Source organism: Accipiter gentilis, chromosome 13 (assembly GCF_929443795.1).
Source record: "Accipiter gentilis chromosome 13, bAccGen1.1, whole genome shotgun sequence".
Lineage (NCBI taxonomy): Eukaryota > Metazoa > Chordata > Aves > Accipitriformes > Accipitridae > Astur > Astur gentilis.
The window spans coordinates 5,126,717-5,132,200 of NC_064892.1; positions in this window are offsets into that span (position 1 = coordinate 5,126,717).

Consider the following 5,484-nt stretch of genomic DNA (forward strand, 5'->3'; position numbering starts at 1 on the left):
TACAAGTGAATGCAACTGGCTCTACAGAGAAGACAAGATTATCAGAGTAAATGAAGTGGAAATAAAACATTCTGAGTTATTGGCCTCAAGTTATGTTTTCAGCAAAAATAAAAACCGCAAACCCACTTTTTGGCAGAACTGACTTCACAATGTTTCACATACCATTAACTCATTAGATCTACATCTGCTATGTTAACTTTGCATGTTGCCACAGGCACTGCTAATGAGCCGAAGGGTTTTGGCATCAGTCTGGGGCAGCTCCAGGTAAATAAAAGTTTACTTGGTTACTTTATTTATGTGCAGGTCTCTGCTCTAGTTCCCGCTACCCTGCTTCCCCCTCCGCCCACACGTTCAGCGTGTGTGCAGACAGATTTGCCAGAGAAGCCAAGTCCCTTCTGGGCCACAGAGCACAAACTTTTCCTTTTTCTGGGGAGGAATACCTGCCAAATGCTGCTGAGCTGGGCTGGCAGGCTGGCTTGGTAGAAAACTTCTCTACCCCTGCATGTCCCTGGTCTGGTTTAGCAAACTTCTGAAGTAGCAAGTCCCTATGTTTTGGGGCTGGACTTGATATTTGCAGGGCAACTAAGCGAGCATCTCAAATGCCAACCCTAATGTCACTTGTGGAAGTGCCCAGCACCTGGCAGCTGTGTTGCTGGTGGTTGAATGCGGCTGAACTGCTGCAGCCCCCTTCTCGGAGACCCCTGCTGCCCCCCTCCTTGCCGTCCCCATCTCCAGATCATCCGACCAATTACTTGCTCCGCTAGCAAACCATGTCTTCAAGAAACAAAATGAGGTACGGTGCTATGAGAAAGGTCACAGCAAACAAATTCTGTTTTCTTTGTAATCTGATCATTCACAGTTTTAGTGGGATGCCTCAGTTACATTAGAAAGCGCAGCTCCGCTGTGGAAGGCTTTTGTATGCACTACCTGATTCACTAACCACTTTTTTCCTCAGATTCCCTATCTGGAAGGTGGGGATAAACTTATCTTGGAAGGACGTATTATCTTGGGAGGAGTAGTTACTGGGAAGTGACTAGTGTTAGTGTTTGGCTACTACCATCATGCAAGCGAAACAAATTGTGGTTACAGAGTAAAATCCGTTAGTCTTTGTTTGCAATGGAGTTAACGCACTACCTAAATCAGTTTTCAGCATCCTGCCCAATACTGGCTATCCCACGATGAGCTGCACACCCTTGCAATTTCTTTATGCTTATTATCATTTTTCCAATCTAAAATACTGAGTCAAAAAAAATCTATTCATATTTATAAAATACAAGTATTCTAAACAAATAGTAATTTGTCTTCATTTGCTTTAAGATACTTATGTCATAATTCAGATTGCTAGTCCTTAAATAGTGGGTAGTTGCTATCAACTATTCCATATTATGGATTTACCTCACCAGCTTCTCTGAAACAATCGCATTCTTCCTACTGATGAGACACAAGGAAACAATCTTACCAACTTCCCTACAACCTTTAACCGAGCAATATTTTGTGGCATTTAAGTAATGACAGAGTAAGGTACCCATCGATTAAAATTTCCACCCATACTGCCAAACAGTATGGTCTTGGAATACTGTCATTTTAACCCACACAGTTTACAGAAATCACTTACTGTACTTTCTAATCACCAACGGTGGTGCATACTTAATTATTCAAAGTTAATGTTGTCTGAATTTTCTATTATATCTTGAAAATGCAGTCCTGTGAGTTCAGAGCTTTGTGGAAGAAAACAGAATTACATCTTCATCTTAATTCGCTGAATATTTAACAGCACTGCTGTGCTCTGAGCTCTCCTAGAAAGTGAGCCTCCCCAGGGAACTCAAATCCTCTGAGAACAAATTCTGTCCCTCCAAGAAGTACAACCACAAAATAGCCCCGCAGAGGTCAACCTCATGGCATCAGCTTACTAAATGAAAGCAGAATCCCATCCAGCTCAGAAGTAGCTGTGAAGCAATTGTGTGGACCTTTATCTCTCTCCGCGGGGCAAATGAAAACATTTGTACTCATCAGGGTGAATTCTTTACTAGTATTGTTAAGGGATTTCTGTTTTTTTATTTTTTTTTTTTCTTTTTTTTTTTTTTTTTTTTTTTTTGTGGTTTGGTTTAAGAGAGACCTTGAATAGATAACATGAGCGGAAGCCAGGGTGTTCCAACTAGCTCATTTATCTCAAACCTGAGAAAACAGGTGGGTTTTGTCTTAATTTTTGCTTCCCACTTGTATGTCTCTTTCTAGGGAGAAACATCAAAGGCCTCCTCTTTGTTTTCACCAAACACACGGGGCTGTATAAGATGTGCTGGGGAACAAACCGAAATTCCCATTCACCACCTTTGCTTATGCAAGGGGAAGAGACCAAACGTTCAGGGAAGAAATGACACCTTTATTTTCGTACTTTAACAGCAGAGAAATGGTGGTAGTATCTGAATTATTGCTGTACGTGAATGAGCTGTCAGTGATTTCAGCATTCTTCTCTGCATTACAGACTGCTTGTTTTGCTGGAGTAACCATAATAGAGAAACGCAACACTGCCCGTGCTGTGCGGCCGTATATCACAGAGCAGTGATATATGACTAGCATCAGCTGTGGCAGTGGAACTTATACAGCAAGATTTGTGTTTCTTACAGGAGTATGTGCTATAAATATAGCTATAACCACCCACTCATTCTTTACCTTAAGAATTTATTCATGAATTTTAACAGTCAAGAGTACGAGTAACTGATAAGAGGGTAGAGGTCCTTTGAGCAGATTACCCCCGTATAAGCATGGTTTAAGAAATCTGGGGTCAGCAGTAGCTCTACACCACAGGTCAGAGCAGCCTACTTTAGCACCTGAAGTGCTGACTGTAGATACTCCATGTTGCAATATATTGCAACACTCGTTTGATTTGTACCCAAGAAGAAATCAACCTGTTCAGCAGCCAGGTAATTATTAAGTGCGCACTTAGGAGATGCTATTGGACTGATTACATAAACTGCAGACCAGTGTAACACAACACCAGCAAGCCTCAAAGAAGGCGTTCATTCTTCTTTCAGGAAATTCTTTTTTTGGCAATGCCTACTAATATTTTTCTGTTCTGGCTTCTGAGTATATTCATGTCTTAATATTGCACAGGTTCCCTAAACTGCTCTTCTTGTTGACCTCGCACTCTGGCCGTTCTCATGCTAAACTTCTTGTCCGTTTATTTCACTTATATAGTTCAGTAAAGTGCATGTGTGAAATGTACATCATGTTATATCGACCAGCATTCTCCCAGCCTTCCCCACAGCACACAGAACACGCAGGGTGGCCGTCTGCTGGAGACAGACTGAAGTGACGAGCAAACTGGCGTACAGAAACATAGACTCGTGGACTCGTTTGGGTTGGAAGGGACCTTAGAGATCATGTAGCTCCAACCCCCCCGCCATGGGCAGGGACGCCTTCCACTAGACCGGGTTGGTCAAAGCCCCATCCAACCTGGCCTTGAACACTGCCAGGGATGGGGCATCTATGAGTTCTCCAGACAACTTCTGAGCAGCACCAGTTCATGGGAGCCGCAGGTCAGTCATGGTTAGAAACTGAGCACCAACCGGCAAACTTGTGTTTTCCCTTGCGTTTGGCAGCAGCAGTCGCGAGGAACTCCATCTCCCCGGCTGGAAAGGAGGGAAGGAGGCCGAAAGCTGCCCTCCCGGGCAGCGTGTAGTCCACTCAGTGAGTTTTCCATCGTGCCATTGACATCGAAGGGACAACGTGCGGTGTTAGAGTTGTGCAGAGCAGATAATTAAACCTCTCGCTTAAAATCCGGAGCTTGGGGGAAGTGCTGGGACAATTCTGCGGTTTCTAAGGCAGCACGGAAGAATCTAACCACCGTCAAGGCGGTGATAAAGAGCAAAACGCTTCCACAGCCGGCCCCCCCCGCCACCCGGGCAGTCCCGGCCGGCAGCACCGCCCCGGATCGCAGTTAATTTAAAGCCCGGTCACCGCCTGCATCTTCCTTTCTCCCAGTGCTCTGCCGGGACCGCTCCGGCAACATGGGTACGTGCTGCGGGGCGGGCTGGGGGGGGGTCCCGGCTGGGTGGGAGGAGGAGGAGGAGGTGGAGGAGGAGGAAGAAGAGGTGCCTTGTGCTTCTCTGAGCCATCCCCGGCCACCGCTTCTTCGGCAGCTCTCCCTCCCTGTAGCCAGGCTGGTGCGAACCCGCCTCGGAAGCCTAGCGAAAGCCGAGCGATGTTGATATTAAGTTCTGTAGGCTCTTGGAGCTGAACCCCTAGCTGATAAGGTTTGCCTTAAACTTTTAAGGGATGTGGAGTTTAAAATCCTAGCACGAGTTAAACGCAGTGTTTCTCGCGGCTGTTAACGTTTCTTCACAAGTGCAATTACCCAGGGTTGACCTAATCAGTGCTTTTTAAATATGCAGACGCACAGCTGGAAGACTCAGGTAAGGGTGGAGCCCATTTGGCTACTTAATCCCAAAGATTCATTCCTGTTTAAACTGAAACAATGAATAGTAAAGGCACGAACTTTTCTGTGGCATAGTTCTCTCCATCACCCTTTGCTGGTCCTGCAGCGTCTGAGCACGTTGGCGTGCCTCTCCTAGCAAGCAGTTCTTCAGCCAAAATTGAGGAAGTAGCACTGTATCTTCTCCAGCAGACACATCTGTGCTCTGGGGACAGGCAGCCATAGAGACAAGCAGGCAGAGCTCGGCTGTGATGCTGCCCAAAGCGGCACCGGGGTCTTGCTGGCTTGGACAGGCAGCCAGGAGAGAGGTGGTAGCTCTGGGAAAAGAAGGAAACCTGATGCAGCTGGGTCTGCTCATGTAACATCAGGTTTGCCGCATTATAGGTTTGCTTTGATGGTTTCGGTGTCGGTGTCTTTCTGGAAGAGTGAGGTGTGAAGCGGGGACTCCTGGAGACGCTTATCCTGACGGCAGCAGCGTCCTTGTGTAGGCTGTAAGGCTGCTCCAAGGAGCAGAGGCAACGGGCTTGGCTGTGCCACGAGTCGGGTGGCAGGAGAGCAGGCTCGCTCTGGAGCCAGGAACATCCTCGGTGAACGTATGGTTGTGTACAGATTTAGCCTGGACGCAGACATGAAGCGTTTTAACCAGGTAAAGTTGCCGTGGTGGCTGCTGCACGGAGCAAGGCAACGCGCTCCTATCTTGTGACGTGGAGCGAGAGCCGCAAGAGCTGCAGCATCCCGCAGCATCGCTGTGGCTGCAGGGAACTGTACTTGGTGGGACCTGCCGGGGAAGGGGTCAGAGCCAGGAGCCTGCCCCCCGCCTCGCCTGCAAGCGTGGGAAGGAGAGAGTGACCCACCGATAAATAACTATTTAGATTCGGTGCTCAAGCCAAGAACTGAGTGGTTTCTGTCTTTGCGTTGCTTAAAAATATTTGGTGTCTTAAGGGAATACCAAGTGCATAACTGTTTAGAGTTTTAATTTGAAAAATGAGCAGCTCTTCAGCATTTTGTGGTGAAAATAAGCAGTTCTGCAGGTCAGTCTTTGTGGCGAGAGA